The sequence below is a fragment of the Sarcophilus harrisii genome, chromosome 4, assembly GCF_902635505.1.
Source record: "Sarcophilus harrisii chromosome 4, mSarHar1.11, whole genome shotgun sequence".
Taxonomy (NCBI): domain Eukaryota; kingdom Metazoa; phylum Chordata; class Mammalia; order Dasyuromorphia; family Dasyuridae; genus Sarcophilus; species Sarcophilus harrisii.
Genome location: NC_045429.1, coordinates 341,777,478 through 341,801,149, shown reverse-complemented (window position 1 = coordinate 341,801,149; position 23,672 = coordinate 341,777,478). Strand labels below are relative to the sequence as shown.

The 23,672-nt window shown below is 35.6% G+C and overlaps 1 pseudogene; it reads left to right on the top strand.

Annotated features, from left to right (window-relative positions):
- The first annotated feature begins 765 nt into the window (after positions 1-765).
- LOC111720487 lies at positions 766-4,894 on the top strand (annotated as a pseudogene).
- The last annotated feature ends 18,778 nt before the right edge of the window (positions 4,895-23,672 follow it).

Here is a 23,672-nt window from a genome sequence, read left to right as displayed (position 1 = left end):
GTTTGGGACCTCTGCAAAGAGGGGTCCCAGAATGGCCCTTTTATAATGGGAAATTTAGCTAGAGGGGCCTGTGGGTACAGCCCCAAAGTTGGCTCAGATCCTAGTGGGGGTGGTACAGGTCCAGATCTTCTATTGGATTTCAAAGAGACCAGGATTTGTGAATCAAAAGGTAATTACATTACCTAGGAGGGGTTGGGAATCAGAAAGAAAGGAATCTTAAAGGGACTACACCTACTTCAAAACTACACAACAATAAATTTTAGAAAGGATGAAAATGGACTGAAATGAAGGATCTAAAGAATATTATTTCATAAATGGAAAAAATAAGATCTAAGAGGTAGAGATGCAAAACTACCAGCAGACATACAAGCTCTGAGGAATGGTGGTTTTTGTTTTGTGGATCACTGATAAACTCCCATTTATAAAATCCAGTTTCCTTATAGTAGCCATATCTCATGAAAATTCACACGCCCTCTTTGAAATGCAATAAAGCCATTGTCTCAGAAAGGTGAATCAATGAAAAGTAGTGTCTTCTCAGGAGCTGTTCTCAGGAACTGTCCTGAATAAAACTTAAGGGTGGGAGATAATAGAGTTAGTGTAGATAGAGGAACTGCAAAGTCTTAATTCCAGTGATTGTCCCTGATATTCATATTTTTTACAATCAATATATAGAGAAGTGCTCTTATTTGAATGCTCACATCTTTCATAAGGATTTCATTTTTTATATTTACTAGAAACTGTATTATGAGATGGTCTAATGACAAGATGGCCACCTTTGTATTTGACTTTATAGTCTACAGTGTTCAGAAGAGGTAAAAGAAAATAGTAATAGGATTGGCAAAGATGATAAAAGATGGGAATAATCAATTTTAAAGGGGTTGCAAAAAGAAGACAGTAATAACTGTCTATTATTACTAGAGCTGTGAATTGGTCCAAATATTTGGAAAAGAAATTAGGGACTATGTTAAGAAAGTGACCAAAATGCCCATACTCTTTGAACCAAATATTGCACTGCTAGTCAGAGGACAAAAAGAAAAGCTTCACATACACCAGACTATCCATAGTAGCCTGTAGCACAGAACTTGAAGCAACATAAAACAATATCTACCTAGCATTTATATAGTATTTTAAGGTTTGCAAAGTCCTTACAAATTTTATTTATTATGCTTTCACAACAATACTAAGAGATAGGTGCTATTACTGTCTCCATTTTAAGTATGAAGCAGAAAAGTTAAGTGATTTATCCAGGATCACACAATTAATAAAAGCCTTAAAGTACATATCATTAACTGGGAAAGGCTAAACAAATGTGTGTTGCATGAAGACGATGCATAATTATTACTTATTGAACCAAAAAGGGCAATGAATATGAAGAATCAAGATATCCACATGATGATTTTAATGAAATATACAGAAATGTGAACATTATACTCATGATGACTACAGTAAAAAAAAAAAAAAGGAAGGAAAGGAGGAAAAAAGGGACAGAGGAAGGGAGGGAAGGAAGGAGAAAAATAAAGAAAAGGAAGAACAGAAGGGAAGAGAAAAGAAGAGGAGAAAATGATGAAGTATGGGAACCAAAAATATGATGAAGTTTAAAAGGATTTGGGGCTCCCTTTTATAGCAAACCAAATGATAATGTCTAGATTTAGGGAACCAAAATGAGATTAGTGTTTCTGGTGGTCAGGGAGTTAAATGATAAGGTCTAGTGGCAGGTTCAGGGTTCAGGGAACCAAATGGAGAGGTTTTGCTCCCTTACACCCCTTTGAATTCATGGAAGGGTAAGGAGTTTGGGGAACCCCATCTGGCAGTGCAGGGATTCTCTGAGAAGGAATTTACAAACCCCAAAACCTAGATTGATAAAAGAGATTTATTATAGGGATTGGGAAGTAAGGTTAGAAATTCTGAGGAGGCATAAAGTCTTATTAGGGAAATAGGTGCGGGTAAAGAGAGGATAGCACTGGAAAAGAATATTATCCAGTAAGCAGAGGCTTCCTTGGTATGGCATGGCATAGCATGGCATGTTTAGAACCTCTGCAAAGAAATGAGTTTTAATTATCATGTTTATAAGGAGGTTTTTGGCCTGCTCCCCCTTCCAGTGAAGCTGGTGGGTGGAGTTGAATTGAATAGAAGATCTTTAATTGAATAGGGTTGGAATTCTTTTAGCTCAGGGCTGAACCAACCCCACCTGATAACAATAAAATGAAGCTATTTATCTTGTATCCCTTGGGTGGGGTCCCTCACTGAGGCAGAGTTGAAGATTTTCTACTTCAAGTAGTTTTAGAGTTTCGGGGTCCTTTCTTCGAAGGGAGAATATTAGAAAAAAGAAGAGGAGAGGCAGAAGAGAGGAGAAGAGAGAAGAAAACAAAGAAGAGAAAAAAGAAGACAAGAGAGAAGAGGAGAAAAAAGACGGGGGAGGAGAGAAAAACAGAGAAGGGAGAGAAAAAAGGATGAGAAGAAAAAAGAAAGGAAAGAGGGCAAAGGGGAAAAGGATAGGGAAGAGAGGGGGAGACAAACAGAGAGTAACGTTGAACTAGATCAATCACCAAGAATTTGCTAAACATCATTTACTTGTCAGGTACTGAGGGGGATAAAATGAGAGGAGGGAAAGGAGAAGAGAGAAGAAGGAGATGGGGGAGAGGGAAAGGAGGGGAAAGGAGGAGAGGAAATGGTAATTGGCAATGTTGATTACAACACCATATTTAAAGTCTTAAGATCAGGCTATTGATGGCCCATATTGCACCCACTGCCTCAACTTCATGCCCAGCCTTGCCTAATCACCACCACAACTTCAGTTTTTTCCTGTGTAAAACAAAGCAGCTGGAGTTCCCTGGCAAATATTTTGGGTAGAGAGACTTATGTGACTTCTCTAGCATATATTCTTGGGAGTCTGGGGAGGTGGGCAGCAGCACTGCATCTCAGCTTCTAGAACCTGGGCTCTAATACAGGCTCACTACGTATGGACTTGGACAGATCTCTGAGACTCAGTTTCCATCTTCTATGAAACGAAACAGGAGGGTCTTTAGGTCCTTTACTGCAACATTTTAAATCAAAGCAATATTTCCTCTATTCATCAATTCACAGACTTTGGAGTTTAATGCAATCCAGTTTATCATCACCTCAATTCTACTCATTCCCCTCTAATTCATTCTTCTGAGGCTGCCTTACTTTGTTCAAGTAAGTAGCTTTTATTAAGCTCCCCCTATGTTCCAGGCACTTTGTCATTCTTCTGTGCAAAGTTTCTGCAGCCTTGTGCCACCTTCACTTTTTTTTTTTAGCTCCATCTCATATTACTGGTGATACAATTCCGTCAAATATGATAAAAATGACATGTCACTCATTCTCAAAGATGAATGAATGAAGCTTCTTTTAAATACTTAATTATATGCTGAACATTTGGGTCCAAAATGAAAAAGTAAGACAATCCCAACTCTCAACATATTATTCCCCACACCTCCAGTGCCCTTCCTTCAGTATTCAAATTTATATTCCAATTCACATAGCACTTCTTCCATGAAGCTTTTCCCAATCTACCACCATTGGGCCAAAGACAGATCCTGGGATACTCCACCAATCTTTTTCCAACATCTATCCATTAATGATCCATTTTGTCTAGCCATTCAATCAATTTCAAATTTACTTCAAGGAACAGATTAACATGAAAGAGCAGTTTTTATTTCCAGGATCACTGATTAAGAGAAAGAATTACCAAGTAATGTTTTTCAAGCATTCACGGTTGAAAATTATGTTACATGCTTCCAGCACCTTATCTGTCTGCAGGACATCAGATACAAGTATGACTACACGATTGTTTTGAACACAGTGGAGGGCAAATTCTGTAAAAATGAAAAAATGAGCAACTATCATTAGAGAGCAACCTTGAACCAGTTCAAGAATCAGGTCCATTCAGCTGTTGAAGAAATGGATAACTTAGATAATGTTGAAATATCATGATTTACTATATTCAAGCAATTATTCTTTGTCAGGATATGGAAGCAATATTAGTTGGAGAAAAACTTTATCAGACCATAGAACCTTTTTGAAGATTAATTTTCACAAGTTATGTATTTCTTGCTTATGGATCTTCTTATTCTAACATACCAAGCTGAGAAGCACTGTATTACCTTGCTGTTCTAGAGAGAAAATGTTTTCTCAAGGCAATAAAAACAAAAACAGGAAAAATAATGAGTCAAGAAACACTAACCAGCAAAGAGAAATCAAATCATAAAGTCGAAAATAGAGACTTAATGGAAACTGAAAAGTTTAAGATTCTTAAGTATAAAGTGAGAGCCATCTCCAAATGAAGTCTCTGATGACTTTTAAAAAAAGAATTAAAGCTGTCATTAAATTCTTTTCCTTCTTTGTTTCTTAAATGCAATTTTGAATATATAAGAAGCAATTATTAAAACATTGTTGAACATCCAGAATTCTCAAAAAACTGATGAATGCTTAAGGTGCCTGTTCTGGAACAATTTGGGCTGCATTCATTTATCCATGAGCAAACAAAATTTGGGAATTTTTTATTTTAAGAAAGGTCTCCTAGAAAATGACAATATTTGTCCCCAGCTTAGAGCAGATAGCAAAGACATGGGGGAGACATTCTTGCAGAGGCCCATGTATACCCTGCTAATGAATAAGCACTGAGTTCCTGTGCAATTGTGGCATTCAAATACTGTACACTGACCAGCTCCTGGAAGTCTTCAAGTATATGATTGAAGCCCTCCAAGTTTATTGTTCCAACGTCTGCCTTTGGTGGAGGCTGGTTCAATGCTGCATCACCATCAAGGTAACATCAGAACAGGAAACTCTAGATCTTCCAAACAAAAGGGGTCAATTGTGGGTCAAGACACTTTGGGGGGCGGACCAAAGATTGGAAAGACACCCTCTTTTCTAAGCCTTTACCCCTTTATAATAAATATCGCAAAAATAGTCTTGACTGCTACAATTTAAAGATAAAAGGAAAATCACCGGCCGAAGAAAATCCAGTCCGCCAAAAAGGTTGGTTCCCCAGGGGGGAGATCCCAGACTGGGAGAGAAATTAGGTTCCCAGGAGAGTCCAAACTGAGGGGTGAAGGCACAGATCTCAGCACAGCCCAGCCCCAACCTGCAAAGGGGCTTTCCTTGGGAGTGGATCCTGCAGGCAGGAGGACGAGCCGGGTTAGCCTCCAATCTGCGAGGGGGGAGTCCTTATAGAGCTTTTTTCCAGGGTGATTTCACCAGGACCCTCGGTTTGTGGCTGTCTGCGTTCTGCCTCAGCTGCTAATACCACAGTCCCACAAGGGCTCCGGCCCGGGTGACACTTTCACCACAGCCCTAGCCGAGGGCAAGATAACCACCAGCCCATAACAGTTTGATAGCTCGACCAGTGCTGAACCACCTCCTGTTGGGGAAGGAAAATCCACAGAATCCCATACCTTGGAGCCGAAATCTGTTTACATCTCTCCCTCCTGGAGGAAGTGGTAACCCCTGCCTAGAGATACCCAAAGGCTTTAAACATGAATAAAAAAAGATGAAAAGAACAATCACAGCTTCTATGCAGAAAAAGGCAGGTCAGCAAACCTGAAGAGACCCTCAAACAGCAAAATGCATCAGACTGTCCTCCTTAATAATGCCTAAGAAGAGGCCATTAAAAGTCCCCAAAAAGAGAGTTAGAAGATAAATGGGGAAAGGAAAGAGAAGCCTTAAAGAGAGCAACAACTTCTGAAATAATTGAAAAAATAAAGAATTACCACAAAGTAGGATTTGTGATTTGGAAAAGACAAAGAACCGCAAGGTAGGATCCATGAATTGAAAAGAAAAGAACACAAAGAAAGTAGGATTTGGAATTGAAAAAGAAAATAATTCACAAAAAATTTGAAATGGAAAAAAATTTTAAGACCAAAACAATAAATTTCAAAACTCAATTGACATATACAGAAAGAAGTAAAAAGCTATTAAAAAAATAAATTTTAAAATTAGAACAACAATTGAAACTAATGATTCATTGAGACAGCAAGAATCAGTCAAGCAAAAAACAAAAAATGACAAACGGAAAACCACGAATTATCTACTTGCAAAACGACAGACTTGGAAAATAGATCTAGGGAGAGATAATCTGAGATTATTGGACATCTGAAACATGAAAAAAAAAGAGCCTAGATACTATTTTTTACAAGAAATCACAAAGAGAACTGCCAGATGTAATAGAACGAAGGTAAAAAGGCATTAAAGAATTCACAACACCTTCTGAAAGAAACCCTAAAAATAAAACCCAAGGAAATTTGGGGAAAATTTGAACATAAGATTAAGGAAAAAATTTGGCAGCCAAAAAATTTAAATACTGAGGTAAAAAGAATTAAAGATCTGGCTGCCTCTACATTAAAGGAAAGAAGGGCCTGGAATATATATCGAAAGGCAAAGAACTTTGAGATGAAGAATAAAACACCCAGCTAAGCTGAGCATTTTCTTCCAGGGAAGAAGATGGATTTTAATGAAACAAATGAATTCCATTTGTTTCTGAAGAAAACCAAACAAACAAAAAATTTGTTCCAAGAATAGAACCAAGAATAGAAAAAGGTAAAATAACCTTTGAGAATTGTATTTCGTTGTATATACAAAAGAAATATGTATAATTTGATTGTAATTAAAAATAAAAAGGGAAGTGATGGAAAAGGGATGAAGAAAAGGTGGGAAGGAGGATAAAAAGAGGGGGAACCAATCCCACAAAGAGGCTAAGGGAAACATCAATCTGAGGGAATTTAGGAGAGGGGAGGAAATTGTGTGAATCTACCTCATCAGAGTTGGTCAAAGAAAAATAATTACATTTGTTTTAGAGAAAATTCTCTCCCCATTAAAAAAGGGGAGAGGAAAAGGGAAAAGAAAAAGAAAAGGGAAAAGGGGAAAGAATCAAAGGGGGAGGGAGGGATTAAAAGAGGATAATATCGGATACAAGAGGGGAAAGTTTAAAAGGGGGGAGGGGCAAGGCAAGTAAAAAGCACAACTGGGGGGTTATTAGGACAGGAAAACAGATTTAGTAATTTAACCGTAAATGTAATGGGATGAACTCCCCATAAAAGGGAGGCAGATAAGACTGGATCAAAGCGAACCCTACAATATGTTGTTTACAAGAAACACATTTAAGCAGGGGAAAGAGTAAAAGAAAAGGTTGAAAAAAAGCTTCAGGTGAAGTCAAAATTGGGGAGCCACCATCTCAGATCAAGCAAAAAGAAAAACTGATCTAATTAAAAAGAGATAAGGAAGGAACTAACCTGCAAAGGGAGCAAAACAACAAGCAATACAATATTAAACATATATGCACCAAGTGGTATGGCACCAACTTCCTAAAGGGAGAAGAGGAGTGAAGAAATAGACAACAAAACTGTTAGTAGGAGATCTCAACCCACCCGAATTAGACAACCAAACCACAAACAAATAAGAAAGAAATTAAAAAAGAAATAGAATATTGAAAATTAGGTATTTGGATCTTTTGGAGAAAATTGAATGGAGATAGGGAATATACTTTCTCAGCAGTTCATGGAACCTATTAAAATTGACCATATTGGACAAAAGACCGAATTAAAAATGCAAAAGAGAAATAGTAAATGCTTTTTTTCAGATCAGATGCAATAAAACTACATTCAACAAAAAAGGGGAAATAGACCAAAAGTAATTGAAACAAAAACTTATTTAAAGAATGTTGGGTGAAGAAAATTATAGATACAATTAATAATTTACCTTTAAATAATGACAAGATGAGACATCATTCCAAAATTTGGATGCAGCCAAAGCGGTAATAAGAGGGAATTTTATATCCTTAGAGGATTGAAAAAACAGAGAAAGAAAAAGATTAATGAATTGGGCTTGCAACTAAAAAAAAACTAAAAAGACCAATTAAAAAACCCCCAATCAAATACTAAATTGGAAATTTAAAATTAAAAGGAGAAATTAAAAATATTGAAAGTAAAAAAACTATTGAACTAATTAATAAAACTAAGATTGGTTCTTGAAAAGCCAATAAAAAGTGTTTTTGGTAAATCTGATTAGAAAAAGGGAGGAAATGAAAATAGTCTTAAAAATGAAAAGGAGAACTTTCCACCAATAAAGAGGAAATTAGAGAAATAATAAGGAGTTATTTTGCTCAACCTTTTAGCCAATAAATTTGATAACCAAGTGAAATGGATGACTACCCCAAAAATACAGACTTCCCAGACTAACAGAGGAGGAAGTAAATTGCTTGTATCCCATTTCAGAAAAAGAAATAGAACAGGCAATTAAAAATTTAAGAAAAATCCCAGGACCAGATGGATTTATATGAATTTTACCAAACATTTAAAGAACAATTGGCCCCAATGCTATATAAATTATTTGATAAAATAGGGAATGAAAGTCCACCAAATTCCTTCTATGACACAGAATTATGATACCTAAACCAGGTAGGCTGAAACAAGAAAGAAAATTAAAAATTCCCAAAATTGATGTAAAATCTTAAATAAGAATTAGCAAAAAGACTAAGAAAATCATCTCCAAGATAATACACAATCAAGTAGGATTTATACCAGGAATGGGGCTTTCAATATTGGAAAACTATCAAATAATTGGCCATGTCAAAACCAAATTAACAAAACCATATGATCATCTCAATAGATGCAGAAAAACATTTATAAAACCAACATCCATTCCTTTAAAACACTTGAGAGATAGGAAAAAATGGACTTTTCCTTAAAATAATCAGAGCACTATTTAAAACCACGAAGCATCATATGTAAGGAGACAAACTGCAACCATTCCCAGTAAGATCTGGAGGAAAAAGGTTCCACTATCACCGTTACTATTTAATATTGTATTAGAAACGCTATAAGAATAAGAGCTGAGAAAAGATTAAAGGAAAAGAATAGGCAATGAGGAAGCCAATTATACTCTTTTGCCGATGACATGATGGTATCTTAGAGAACCCCAGAGATTCTCAAAAAGTTATTAGAAATAAACCACAACTTTAGCAAAGTTGCGGTTTAAAATAAACCCCATAAGTCATCAATTCTTATATATCACTAACAAAATCCAACAGCGAGTTACAAAGAGAAATTCCATTTAAATAACTACGATAATATAAAATATTTAGGAACTATCTGCCAAGGGAAAATAGAAAACTTTATGAGCAAAATTTGACCACTTTTCACACAAATTAAGTCTGATCTAACCAATTGAAAATATTAAATGCCTTGGATAGGGGAGCAAAATAATAAAGAGACAATATTACCTAAACTAATCTATTTATTTAGGCATACCAATCAGACCCCCAAAAACTATTTTAAACCCAGAAAAAAAACAAAGTTATATGGAAAACAAATCAAGAATTTCAAGGGAATTAATGAAAAAAATCAAATATGGTTTAGTGTCCAGATCTAAAACTTATATAGAGCAGTTACCAAAACTATTTGGATTGGCTAAAAAGATTAGGATCAGTGGAATAGATTAGGTTAGGGATAAAAGTCAACAAATATAAACCTTAGTCTTGACAAACCCAAAGATCCCAGCTTTTGGGATAAGAACTTACTGTTTGATAAAAATTGTTGGGAAAAATTGGAAACAATATGGGAAACTAGGCATTGATCCTACTTAACGCCCAAACCAAGATAATAAAATGGGTTCATGACCTAGGCAAAAAGAATGTTATTAAAAATTGAGGAAATAGGATAGTTTACCCTCAGACCTGTAAGGGGAAGGATGACCAAAGAAACAGATCATTGATCACAAAATAGAAAATTTGATTATACAAACTGAAAAGTTTTTGTACAAACAAAACTAATGGACAAGATTGAAGGGAAAATAAACTGGGAAAATATTTTTAAGTCAAAGGTTCTGATAAAGGCCCATTTCCAAAAATATATAAGAATTAACCTAATTTTAAAAATCGGGATTCTCCAATTGAAAATGGTCGGGATAGAAAGACAATTTTAGATGAAGAAATTGAAAATTTCTATCATATGAAAAGATGCTCCAAGTCAATTAATCAGAGAAATGCAAATTAAGACAACCAAGATAACACACACCTGTCAGATTGGCTAAGATGAAGGAAAAATAATGATGATTGTTGAGGGGATTGGGAAAAACTGGGACATTGATTCATTGTTGGTGGAGTTGAAGAACAAACCATTTTGGAGAGATTTGGAACTATGCTCAAAAGTTACAAACTGTATACCTTTGATCCCAGTGTTACTACTGGGATTATATCCCAAAGAGATTATAAAGAAGGAAGGACCATGTGCACGAATGTTTGTAGCCCTTTTTGTGGCTAGAACTGAAACTGTGGATGTCCATCAGTTGGAGAATGGCTAATAAATTGTGGTTATGAAAATTATGGAATAATGTTCTGTAAGAAAAGACCAACAGGATGATTTCAGAAAGGCCTGAGAGACTTAAGAACTGATGCATGAAATGAGCAGGACCAGGGAGATCATTATATACCTAAAACAATACTAGATGATGACTAGTCCTGATGGATGGCCATCCCGCAACAAGATCAACCAAATCATTTCTAATGGAGCAGTAATGAACTGAACTAATTACCCAGAAAAGAACCTGGGGATGACTAAAACCATTACATTGAATTTAGTCCCATATTTACACACCTGCATCTTTGATTTTTCCCTTTTTACAAAACGAGCTGATTCTTTTGCAGCAAAAATAATGTTTTGTCATGTATACTTATTGTGTATCTAAGTTATATTTAATATATTTAACATCTACTGGTCATCCTGCCATTTAGGGGAGGGGGGGGGGAAGAGGTGAAAATTGAACAAGAGGTTTGGCAATTGTTAATGCTTAAAGTTACCCATGTATATATCCAAATTTAAAGGCTATTAAATAAAAAAAATAAAAAAAATAAAAAAAAAAAAAAAAAAAAAAAAAAAAAAAAAAAAGACTATCATTGGCATGCCAATCTATACAGAATGCCATATATAATGAAAGACAATCATCCACTATTCCTGTAGTCAGTACAGAGTTTGCATCCAATTGTTTAAGGAATGCCTTACTGCTTTTATGAAGACCACCAGGAATTAAAGCAGAATAATGGGTTTAAGACAAGTAACCAGTTGGGCTGGAGTGCAGAAAATGCTGAAAATCAGAACACTTCACACAATAAAAATAATTATGGAGATAAATTCACTCTATCTCCATCATCTTCTTTTCTCAGAAAACAAGAATTAGAAAGAACACACCATGTGAAATTTGGAAGAAGCAAGTATTTCCTTCTGCTCAATATACCCAGCCTATCCATTCATTCCTATTTCAGCTCAACCATACTTTTTATTGAAGCATTTGTGGTGGCATCAGTACAGTTTGGCCTCATAATCGCAGCATCTCTAGTGATTACAACGGCATTAGGTAGTTTTTAATTTGGGGGTGGTTTATCAACAGGGAGGGAGCCTGGGGGATGCCATTAAAATAGCAGACTTACAGATTTTCCTCCAAGACAAAGAAAGTAACCCAAGACCCAAGTGTTATTGTAATGGCCAATAAAAAATATAAATAATATAGAACATAATTATATATATATATATATATATAGCCATGAAATTACAAATTTAGAGATGAAAATAATTATGGGGGAAAGAACTCATTTAGTTCAACACCTACATGTTATAGATCAATCAAGAATTTATTAAATTCTTATTATTAAGCAGGCTTTATGGGGGATTTCAAGATACATAAGTCATTGATCCTAACTCCAAGTTCTAGAAACCTGACATGATTTAGATTATCCATTTGCTTATGTATTGAGTTCATATTCTTCTGTTTTCAAACTTTATACATCTCATCTTCCTAAGATTAGAAATTCTTTGAGGGTAAAAACTATGTCTTCTATTTCTTTCCTATCTCTCTAGCTCTGCCACAATGTAGCTTTGTGGTTGTGGTATTGATGTTTATTCTCAGTGTGAAATTGACATGTTTCTGAACCTCAATTTCCTTATCTAGAAACTGATGATAATAATATTTGTATTTCCTACTGTTGTTGTAAGGAAAGCATCTATGTAATAAGAGAACTCTCTATGAATGAACTAAGTACCCTCCAAAAGCTAATTGCATTAAAATGATATGGATCCAGTTGAATTGCAGTCACCATAGTTGATTACAGTTTTAGACTCTTGCCCAAAGTGAGTTCTCTACAATTCAGTCACCACACAGTGGCCTAATTGGGAATTTATGGTTTTGTCTTCAGTGAAGACTACTAGGATTCTGATTTCCTTTATATAATCCCTGAGGAAAGATAACTCTACACTCATACTTCTTGAATAAACAAGACCACCTCATTATTCTGAATATGTCTCCCCTTGCTCAGTGATGCATTTATTGTTAAATTATTTTTATATATGTCTATCTTTAGTTGTCTTGAACCTCTCCTGATTATGGACTACTCCTAAAAAGTAAAATGGCAGATGATCCCACTGTGCAATGATCATAGCTTGAATGGAACTCAGAGGCTACTCAATCTAATGGCCTCAATTTTGCAGATGAGGAAACTGAGAACTAAAATCATACAACATTATTACAAATAGTAATGTCATAGATGGCTTTTGAACCAAGAACTTCATTTCTAGAATCTGTGCACTTTCAGTTGTACTAAGATACTTTTATACCAAAAGACATCTTTATTTTTTAAATAAGTGATCTTTTTTTTCTTTTTTTTTTCTTTTTTTTTTATTTAATAGCCTTTTATTTACATGATATATACATGGGTAATTTTACAGCATTAACAATTGCCAAACCTCTTGTTCCAATTTTTCATCACTTACCCCCCCCACCCCCTCCCCTAGATGGCAGGATGACCAGTAGATGTTAAATATATTAAAATATAAATTAGATACACAATAAGTATACCCGACCAAAACGTTATTTTGCTGTAGAAAAAGAATCAGACTCTGAAATATTGTACAATTAGCTTGTGAAGGAAATCAAAAATGCAGGTGTGCATAAATATAGGGATTGGGAATTCAATGTAATGGTTTTTAGTCATCTCCCAGAGTTCTTTTTCTGGGCATAGCTAGTTCAGTTCATTACTGCTCCATTAGAAATGATTTGGTTGATCTCGTTGCTGAGGATGGCCTGATCCATCAGAACTGGTCATCATCTAGTATTGTTGTTGAAGTATATAATGATCTCCTGGTCCTGCTCATTTCACTCAGCATCAGTTCATGTAAGTCTCTCCAGGCCTTTCTGAAATTATCCTGTTGGTCATTTCTTACAGAACAGTAATATTCCATAATTTTCATATACCACAATTTATTCAACCATTCTCCAATTGATGGACATCCATTCAGTTTCCAGTTTTTAGCCACTACAAAAAGGGCTGCCACAAACATTCGTGAACATACAGGTCCCTTTCCCTTCTTTATGATCTCTTTGGGATATAATCCCAGTAGTAACACTGCTGGATCAAAGGGTATGCACAGTTTGATAACTTTTGAGCATAGTTCCAAACTACTCTCCAAAATGGTTGGATTCGTTCACAACTCCACCAACAATGCATCAATGTCCCAGTTTTCCGCATCCCTCCAACAATCATCATTATTTTTCCTGTCATCTTAGCCAATCTGACAGGTGTGTAGTGGTATCTTAGAGTTGTCTTAATTTGCATTTCTCTGATTAATAATGACTTGGAGCATCTTTTCATATGACTAGAAATAGTTTCAATTTCTTCATCTGAGAATTGTCTGTTCATATCCTTGACCATTTTTCAATTGGAGAATGGCTTGATTTTTTTATAAATTAGAATTAATTCTCTATATATTTTGGAAATGAGGCCTTTATCAGAACCTTTGACTGTAAAAATATTTTTCCCAGTTTATTGCTTCCCTTCTAATCTTGTCTGCATTAGTTTTGTTTGTACAAAAACTTTTCAGTTTGGTATAATCAAAATTTTCTATTTTGTGATCAGTAATGATCTCTAGTTCTGCTTTGGTCATAAAGACCTTCCCCTTCCACAGGTCTGAGAGGTAAACTATCCTGTGTTCCTCTAATTTATTAATAATTTCATTCTTTATGCCTAGGTCATGAACCCATTTTGACCTTATCTTGTTGTACGGCATTAAGTATGGATCAATGCCTAGTTTCTGCCATATTAGTTTCCAATTTTCCCAGCAATTTTTATCAAACAGTAAGTTCTTATCCCAAAAGCTGGGATCTTTGGGTTTGTCAAAGACTAGGTTGCTATATTTGTTGACTGTTTTATCCCTTGAACCTAATCTATTCCACTGATCAACTAATCTATTCCTTAGCCAATACCAAATAGTTTGGTAACTGCTGCTCTATAATATAATTTTAGATCTGGTACAGCTAAGCCACCATCATTTCATTTTTTTTTTCATTAATTCCCTTGAAATTCTTGACCTTTTGTTTTTCCATATGAACTTTGTTGTTATTTTTTCTAGGTCATTAAAATAGTTTTTGGGGAGTCTGATTGGTATAGCGCTAAATAAATAGATTAGTTTAGGTAATATTGTCATCTTTATTATATTTGCTCGCCCTATCCAAGAGCATTTAATATTTTTCCAATTGGTTAGATCAGACTTTATTTGTGTGAAAAGTGGTCTGTAATTTTGCTCATAAAGTTTCTGATTTTCCCTTGGCAGATAGATTGCTAAATATTTTATATTATCAGTAGTTACTTTAAATGGAATTTCTCTTTGTAACTCTGACTGTTGGATTTTGTTAGTGAATAAGTAATCTTCAAATGATAAATTTTAAATCTCTTCCAATCTCCTCCAGTGCAAAGATTATTGATAATGTATAAAGACGTTATCCAGTTTGCTAACAATCAAAAATGAAATAGGTAAAGTCTCATATTCTTCTTTTTCCACTAAGTTATCTATATTTGGAGACAGCGGGGTATAGTGGTTGAAGAGTAGGCCTTGAAGCAAGCAAGCAAGGATTCAAATTTGCCTTTGCCACATATTGGCTATGTGACCCCAGACAAGTCACATATGTTCAATGCTCTAAGGCAGGGGCCCTCAAACTTTTTAAATAGGGGGCCAGTTCACTGTCCCTCAGACTGTTGGAGGGCCAGACTATAGTAAAAACAAAAACTTTGTTTTGTGGGCTTTTAAATAAAGAAACTTCATAGCCCTGGGTGAGGGGGATAACCGTCATCACCTGCCGCATCTGGCCCACGAGCTGTAGTTTGAGGACTCCTGCAAGGAATTCCCTAAGACTATAAATTGGTAGTTTCATTATCTGAATTCTCTCTATACCAATGAAATCAGAGGTGTCTCCCTACCCTTTAACTATATCAGTGGCATAAGTCCAACATGTCTTAATCTGAAAGAACTATAAAGCAACATGAATAATATTATTAGATTGGTCAGTGGGGGGGGGGGGAGGGTGAAGAGTACTATTAAAATTGAGGATAATCACAGCAAAGTCTGAGGATTTTTAAGGATTCTATTCATCTCCACCCATAAACTCTAATTTGTTCATAAATTGGATCAGAGTTGAAAGTGGGGAGACAAAGAAAGGTTTTTGTCACTAAGTAGCTTTGTGACTTTGGGCCAGTCACTTAACCTCTTTGAGTTTTTGTTTCCTCCCCTATACAATGAGACATTTGGGTGAGAAGGCTCCAGCTTTATGATACTATTAATGCCAGTCAGGAATGATCCTTCTGCCCCAAAGCCCTCTAACTTCAACCTCATCCTACCCATTTAGAATCAGTATTTAGGAACAAAGAGCAAAGCCAAGCAGATATCCAGATGTCTTTGTTGGTGTCATGCTTATATCTAATAGCTATAACATTAGGGTGATTAATTTGGAGCAGTTAAACCATAAGTCTGCTGATATATTAAGAAGTTTGCCATTTAAAATGAAGAACTCTTTTTCAGTGACATGACGGAGCATTTGGGATCTTCCACACTGGATAATTAACACCCGGACATTAATCTTTCTGCTTTGTCACTTGGTTTGAGTCCTTTCTCTGGTGATCATTATCTTATGATACAAGAATTTCAAGGTAAAATGGCAGTTAATTTAATAGCATTTAAAAGTAATGAAAGAGTAAAGATGTCAGAATGAAATACACATTCCCTTGCAAACTCATGCAGCTGTTTTTCCATCTCCTCAGGTGTGCAAACTTAAAGAGACAAAGGATGAAAAGACAAGCAGGCCATGATTTGATTCCAAATGAGAACAAAATGAACTATGCCCAGGGGAGACCGTGCATACCTTTTGATATAGCAATATCATTACTATGTCTGTATTCCAAAGAAATCAAAAAAAAAAAAAAAAAAAGGAAAGAACTTATTTATACAAAAATATCCAAAACAGGTCTTTTTGTGGTGGCTATGAATTGGAAATCAAAAGGAATCAATTGGGAATTGGCTAGACAAACTGTGGTATATAGTTCTGATGGGATATTATTATGTTATAACAAATAATAAACAGGATAATTTCAGAAAAACCTGGAAAGACTTACATGAACTGATGTATAGTAAAGTAAATAGAACCAAGAAAATGTTGTGCACAGTAACAGCAATATTATTCAATAAAAAAAATGTAAATTGTTGGAATACATGGGAGAGCTGTTGGAATACACGGGAGCCACCTGACAGTGATTGCTGGATATCCAACCCAGAATGAATCTCCTCTAGTGAGAGGATGATACAAGGAGCCTGAGAGGCAGTTGCTGTTCTCTGACCTCTTTGACTAAGAGACCATTGTGTTGTCTACCTCTCTCCTCTTCTCTCTGCCTCCAATTTATCTCATTCCCAGTCCACAATACCTGTGTCATGAAAGGCTGCTTTGCAACTCCTTCAGATGTTATGATCCACAGCTGTGGAGGCTCTCAGAGAATTGACCTGTCCCTTAACAATTCCCCATTTTTTGTTTTTTGCTATTATTTCCCACACATACACACATCATGGTCCACACCCTGAGGAATGCAAGCATCATTATCACTTCTGGATGTTTTTGCAGCAGGTGTTGATCTTGTGAAATATCATGGAGGCAAACTTTCAAAGTGAGAATAGGACTATGGTCAGAACAGGTATTTAAATCTTTCATCAGTCTACTGGCTTGGCTCTTTGATGTGTTGGTCCATTTAATTACCCCGACTAAAAAAGTCTTACTGGGGCTCTTCTTCCTTAACTCTGGAAGGATCTTTTTCACAAACACCTCTGGTTCTTCTTATCATTCTTGCCCCACGTTCAGATGCCACATGTTGGAATACATGGGAGCCACCTGACAGTGGCTGCTGGAGATCCAACCCAGAGTGGATCTCCTCTTGTGAGAGGATAATACAAGGAGATTGAGAAGCAGTTGCTGTTCTCTGACCTTTCTCCTGAGAGGCTGTTGCTTTGTCTGGCTCTCTCCTCTTCCATCTGCCTCCAATTTATCTTAATCTGCAACACCTGTGTCAGCAAAGGCTGCCTTGAAACTCCTTCAGATACTATGATCCACAGTTATGGAGGCTCTCGGAAAATTGGCCTGTCCCTTAACAGTAAATGACTTAGTGATTCTCAGCAATACAATGATCCAAAACAATTCTAAAAGACTAATGATGAAGTATATTATCTGCCTCCAGAGAAAGAACAAATATTGATCCAATACAGAGTGAAACATACTATTTTTCATTTTTATCCTTTCTTTTTTTTTACTTTTATTCAAATTTTCTTACACAAAATGACTAATATGGAAATGTTTTATATGCTTGCACAATTATGATCTATTTCTGATTATTTACTCAGGGAGGGAGAAAGGAAAGGAAGGATAATGGAAAAAAGAGAGAGAGAGAATTTGGAACTTAAAATTTAAATAAAAATGTTTTTAAAAACAGGGAGAAAAAAAATTTTTAAGCAAATGAGACCAAAACCCAATCATTGTGCCTGCTACAATATCATTGTTCCTATTATCAGCAACAATACCCACAGGGTTATGATACCTACAACCTTATATCAGGCAGCAATATTAGGGGAGGTTCTATTTCAAGTATAATGATAAATAGGAATCAGAGTTATTTGTTGAGTTAATAATTATGAGGTCAGGAAAACAATTCAAACTTTCTTTGAATTGCTAAGAACTCAGTGGTCTTTTCAATGTTAATGATTTGGTACCATGAGCCACAGAGTAGCTCAATCAAAGAGGCAAGGAAATGTATTAAGTAACACAGTAACAAAGCAAAAAGGGAGAGCTGAGTTATTGTATTTTTCTTCAACCCTAAAGTCCTATCACATTCCCTGAACTCACTGTTCAGGGATATACCCCAATATTATTGTAGACCCAAAGTATGATAGAGTTGCAAGAGAGGGTAGGGATGATTATTTTCTTCCTCCCCTAATACAGGAACTGATATGTTCAAGGTCATAGACAAAGTAATAACATAGTCCCCCTGAGGCCCTTTGAACAAGCTTCCTAAGGTTGAATGGTCAAAAAACTGAAATGTTCATCCCACAGTACTAACTTTGAAGTCAGAGTTCAGATTCTTCTGTTGACTCAGTATGTAGATAAAATTGGATGATTTTGTTAACCTTTCTGGTCTCATATTCTTTAACTATATAATCCAGAAAAAATAATTCAATTATATTTCATTAACATTTATTAAACACTTATTGTGGCTTCAAGGTAAGAGTCTGATTATTGGAATCCTTACAAAGTGTTAAGTCATTAGAGTTGATAGAGACAATAACTACCTAATTAAGAATGGTTCAGTATGATTGATCTGATCCTAAGAGGAGATGTTATGGGCCAAACTTGAAACAAGGTACTAAGTAAAACTAATAGAAACAATGCTTGTGTTCACACCTTTAGAGAGCTCATATAAGCAAGAAGCTCTTAGGGCCAGAGAGCACTCTGAGAGGAAACCCATAATTCCACTCTTGGATCCCAAAATCCAACTCTGGGAGAAAGAGCATAAATAGAGCTTCAGTGAGCCAGTCAAGTCAGTTCAGGAGAAGCCCTCTCTCGGAGACCCAACCAGATTCACTTCATCTCACACCACTGTGGTGGCTGGGCTCCTGCACTTCCCCCTCTGAGACCACGGCTGGTCTGAAAAGCTCTCCAGAAAGCTGCCCGGCCCCAGGCAAGGAGACAAGAGATTCACTCCAACTTTCACTTTGGTGCTGGCTGGAGGCTGAATAAAGCAGAGGCAAAGGACAATTGCAAGAGCTGTTGGAACCAAGCAGAAAGATGGGCTTCTAAGAAAAACTAATTGGGCTATTTTGGAAGGAGAAAATAAATGTTTGCATTTTATCAGCCAGCTGCATTTTGGAGTGATTATTGCTTTTAACTGAAACTAAGGCTGCCTCAAGAAAACCTCCCCAAGAAACTTGTTCCCAGAGAACCATTATATATTAAAGAAGAGAGCACCACATCTGATTATGTCTTAATGCAGCTTGATCAGTTGAGCCCCCTCCCCTGACCAGCACACTAAATCTTACATCTACACAGGTGGGAAACACCTAACAAAAGAGTGCTTGTGGTCAGATTCCTAGAAAGATTTATGAAAACAGCTGTAAAAAAAAAAAAAAACCCTGAAGCTTGGGACAATGCAACCTTCACCATGGAAACAGAGTCCTACTTTAACAAACAGTTAAAAACTGAGTAATAGGCTACAAAAATGAGCAGACAGCAAAAAAAAAAAAAAAAAAAAAAAAAGAAAGTTCCTGACCACTGAAAGTTATTATGATGATAAGGAGGATCAAAGCCACACTCAGAAGATGATAATAAAGTAAAACCTCCTACATCCAAAGCCTCCAACAAAAATAAGAATTTGGCTCAGGCCATGTAAGAGCTCAAAGGGGACTTCAAAAATCAACTAAGACAGAGGACAAAAATAAGGAAATAATAGAGAGTTGCAAAAGGAAATACCAAAAAAATGTAATGAGGAGAAGAATGTCTTAAAAAGCAAAATTGGGCAATTGGGAAAGGAGGTACAAAAGCTCACTGAGGAAGATAATTCCTTTAAAATAGAATTGAGCAAATGAAAGCTAAGGACTTTATGAGAAATTAAGATACAATAAAGAAAAACCAAAAAAATTTGGAAAAATAGAAAAAATATGAAATATCTCATTCGAAAAACAACTAACCTAGAAAAAAGAACCAGGAGAGACCATTTAAAAAATATTGATCTACCTGAAAGTCATGATAAAAAAAGCCCTGAACAACATCTTTTGAGAAATTATCAAGAAAAACTATCTTAATATTTGAGGACCATAGGGTAAAATAGAAATCGAAAGAATCCAACAATCACCTACTAAAAGAGATCCCAAAATAAAAATTCCCAGGAATATTATAGCCAAACTTCAGAACTCCAGGTTAAGGAGAAAATATTGCAAGCATTCAAAAAGAAGTACTTCAAGTATAGTGAAGCCACAGTCAGAATAACACAAGATATACATTAAAGCACCAGAGGGCTTGGAATATATTCCAGAGAGCAATGTAACTAGTATTGCAACCAACAATCACCTACCCAGCAAAACTGAGTATAATTCTTCAGAAAAAAAGGTGGCTATTTAATGAAACAGAGGATTTTCAAAGAGCAGAGCTGTATGGAAAATTTAATTTTCAAATATAGGACTCTAGGAAGCATAAAAAGGTAATCAGAAAAGTGATATCATAAGGGACTTGATAATGTTTATCTTTCCTACATAGAAGGATGCTATTTGTAACTCATTAGAACATTATTATGGCATTTAGAAGTATTATATGGACGAAGGCATAGGTGTGAATCAAATATGAAGGGATAATATCTTTTTTTAAAAAATGATGAAATTAACAGGTGAGAAAGGATTGTACTGGAAGAAAGGGAAAAAGAGAATGGGAATGATGCAAATTATCTGTCATTAAAAAAGAGGCAAGAAAAAACTTTTTTTTTTTAATTTAATAGCCTTTTATTTACAGGATATATACATGGATAACTTTACAGCATTAACAATTACCAAACCTCTTGTTCCAATTTTTCACCTCTTACTCCCTCCCCTCTCCCCCAGATGGCCAGAAGACCAGTAGATATTAAATATATTAAAATATAAATTAGATACACAATAAGTATACATGACCAAACCGTTATTTTGCTGTAGAAAAAGAATCAGACTCTGAAATATTGTACAATTAGCTTGTGAAGGAAATCAAAAATGCAGGTGTGCATAAATATAGGGATTGGGAATTCAATGTAATGGTTTTTAGTCATCTCCCAGAGTTCTTTTTCTGGGCATACCTAGTTCAGTTCATTACTGCTCCATTAGAAATGATTTGGTTGATCTTGTTACTGAGGATAGCCTGATCCATCAGAACTGGATCTCATCATATAGTATTGTTGTTGAAGTATATAATGATCTCCTGGTCCTGCTCATTTCACTCAGCATCAGTTCGTGTAAGTCTCTCCAGGACTTTCTGAAATTATCCTGTTGGTCATTTCTTACAGAACAGTAATATTCCATAATTTTCATATACCACAATTTATTCAACCATTCTCCAACTGATGGACATCCATTCAGTTTCCAGTTTTTAGCCACTACAAAAAGGGCTGCCACAAACATTCGTCCACATACAGGCCCCTTTCCCTTCTTCATAATCTCTGTGGGATATAATCCCAGTAGTAACACTGCTGGATCAAAGGGTATGCACAGTTTGATAACTTTTGAGCATAGTTCCAAACTACTCTCCAAAATGGTTGGATTCGTTCACAACTCCACCAACAATGCATCAATGTCCCAGTTTTCCCGCATCCCCTCCAACAATCATCATTATTTTTTCCTGTCATCTTAGCCAATCTGACAGGTGTGTAGTGGTATCTTAGAGTTGTCTTAATTTGCATTTCTCTGATTAATAATGACTTGGAGCATCTTTTCATATGACTAGAAATAGTTTCAATTTCTTCATCTGAGAATTGTCTGTTCATATCCTTTGACCATTTTTCAATTGGAGAATGGCTTGATTTTTTATAAATTAGAGTTAATTCTCTTTTTTTTTTTTTTTTTTTTTTTTTTTTGCCTTTAATTTACAGGATATATATACATGGGTAACTTTACAGCATTAACAATTGCCAAACCTCTTGTTCCAATTTTTCACCTCTTACCCCACCCCCCCACCCTCTCCCCTAAATGGCAGGATGACCAGTAGATGTTAAATATATTAAAATATAACTTAGATACACAATAAGTATACATGACCACAACATTATTTTGCTGTACAAAAAGAATCAGACTCTGAATTATTGTACAATTAGCTTGTGAAGGAAATCAAAAATGCAGGTGTGCATAAATATAGGGATTGGGAATTCAATGTAATGGTTTTTAGTCATCTCCCAGAGTTCTTTTTCTGGGTATAGCTAGTTCAGTTCATTACTGCTCCATTAGAAATGATTTGGTTGATCTCGTTGCTGAGGATGGCCTGATCCATCAGGACTGGTCATCATCTAGTATTGTTGTTGAAGTATATAATGATCTCCTGGTCCTGCTCATTTCACTCAGCATCAGTTCGTGCAAGTCTCTCCAGGCCTTTCTGAAATCATCCTGTTGGTCATTTCTTACAGAACAGTAATATTCCATAATTTTCATATACCACAATTTACTCAGCCATTCTCCAACTGATGGACATCCATTCAGTTTCCAGTTTCTAGCCACTACAAAAAGGGCTGCCACAAACATTCGTGCACATACAGGTCCCTTTCCCTTCTTCATAATCTCCTTGGGATATAATCCCAGTAGTAACACTTCTGGATCAAAGGGTATGCACAGTTTGATAACTTTTTGAGCATAGTTCCAAACTACTCTCCAAAATGGTTGGATTCGTTCACAACTCCACCAACAATGAACCAATGTCCCAGTTTTCCCACATCCCCTCCAACAATCATCATTATTTTTTCCTGTCATCTTAGCCAATCTGACAGGTGTGTAGTGGTATCTTAGAGTTGTCTTAATTTGCATTTCTCTGATTAATAATGACCTGGAGCATCTTTTCATATGACTAGAAATATTTTCAATTTCTTCATCTGAGAATTGTCTGTTCATATCCTTTGACCATTTTTCAATTGGAGAATGGCTTGATTTTTTATAAATTAGAGTTAATTCTCTATATATTTTGGAAATGAGGCCTTTATCAGAACCTTTGACTGTAAAAATATTTTCCCAGTTTATTGCTTCCCTTCTAATCTTGTCTGCATTAGTTTTGTTTGTACAAAAACTTTTCAGTTTGGTATAATCGAAATTTTCTATTTTGTGATCAGTAATGATCTCTAGTTCTCTTTGGTCATAAAACCTTCCCTTCCACAGGTCTGAGAGGTAAACTATCCTATGTTCCTCTAATTTATTAATAATTTCATTCTTTATGCCTAGGTCATGAACCCATTTTGACCTTATCTTGGTGTACAGGCGTTAAGTATGGATCAATGCCTAGTTTCTGCCATATTAGTTTCCAATTTTCCCACAATTTTTATCAAACAGTAAGTTCTTATCCCAAAAGCTGGGATCTTTGGGTTTGTCAAAGACTAGGTTGCTATATTTGTTGACTGTTTTATCCCTTGAACCTAATCTATTCCACTGATCAACTAATCTATTCCTTAGCCAATACCAAATAGTTTTGGTAACTGCTGCTCTATAATATAATTTTAGATCTGGTACAGCTAAGCCACCATCATTTGATTTTTTTTCATTAATTCTCTTGAAATTCTTGACCTTTTGTTTTTCCATATGAACTTTGTTGTTATTTTT